This window comes from Ptychodera flava, chromosome 4 (genome assembly GCF_041260155.1).
Source record: "Ptychodera flava strain L36383 chromosome 4, AS_Pfla_20210202, whole genome shotgun sequence".
NCBI lineage: Eukaryota > Metazoa > Hemichordata > Enteropneusta > Ptychoderidae > Ptychodera > Ptychodera flava.
Genome location: NC_091931.1, coordinates 45827433 through 45828140, shown reverse-complemented (window position 1 = coordinate 45828140; position 708 = coordinate 45827433).

The following is a 708-nucleotide window of genomic DNA, read 5'->3' as shown; positions in this document are numbered from 1 at the left end:
CAACGAAGTGTTTAAGACAGGACTTTGATTGAATGGAAATCGTTCACGTTCCTATTGAACGTGACGACAGACATATCTGGCACAAGGAAAACTTTCTAATGAAATTATTTCACTTGACTCTAAAACTGTTAATTGCTGATGATATAAAAATTCGAAGAAACTTGAAGGAAACATTATAATTACGTCATTAATAAACAATCCACTTAACAAAGGGAGATGAGAACGTAGAAAATAGTCCAATTTATAGACGGATCGTATAGGAATTTATGACATCTCTATAAGCTCAGGTATCGCCAATCGCCGCAGAAACTTTTAAGTAATACTTAAAACTACACAATTTCATTGTGATAGGTTTGTCATGTCAACATTTATTTATCTGTTCTTTCCTAACAAATATTGACAACATTTTAACATGACATCAATGGTATCAAAGACATGCTGCCTTCCCTTGTGAGGACATCATTGTACTTGATGTAAAGTATCTGGTGAATCTGTACAAGTATATGTTTATCGTCTTTCGCTATTTGCAGATGATTGTTTTAGAAAAAGTGAGCTAAATGATACTTCTATGAATCGGCTTTATATATGTTTCTCCTATAAAAACATTTTCTTTTATAATTTCAGGAGTTTTCTGGAGTGAATTCATTGAAGACGTTAAGTAGATGGGGTAAATAAAGAGACAGTTGTGTGAATTTACAAAATTGGCAT